The sequence below is a fragment of the Pundamilia nyererei genome, unplaced genomic scaffold, assembly GCF_000239375.1.
Source record: "Pundamilia nyererei isolate P.nyererei 1_Seehausen unplaced genomic scaffold, PunNye1.0 scaffold00272, whole genome shotgun sequence".
NCBI lineage: Eukaryota > Metazoa > Chordata > Actinopteri > Cichliformes > Cichlidae > Pundamilia > Pundamilia nyererei.
Genome location: NW_005187673.1, coordinates 215,156 through 215,598, shown reverse-complemented (window position 1 = coordinate 215,598; position 443 = coordinate 215,156).

Genomic DNA, 443 nt, shown 5'->3' with positions numbered 1-443 from the left:
GTCAAGTCGCAAACAATAATGAAAGTTTTGTAACATTTAGTTTTTCAAACGAAAAGTTGTATCCAGAAACTTATAGCAACTGAGGAAAAACAAACACAGCATTTGGCTATTTACTGGAGAGCCGACAGCTGAGGGTGCACTCCTAAGACGTCGAATTACTAATGTGATATTTTTTTGATAAGAGTATTTTTAAATACCAATTAATTCGCCCCTCTTCAAAGAGTCTAATTTTGTCTACTTTTATTTTGACAGGAGATTTCTAAATTTCCTACAGAGGCATGCCCAACATCTGTGCACTTTACACGTCAGCGTCCCTCGCCGGTGCTATGCGCATGCGTCCTGTTAAACAGCTGTCAAACGGGCTACTGGCTGGTTGATAAATACACTTCAATTTATCCTAAGGTCACTAAAAAACGATAATTTACACTGAATTAAAAAAAAAA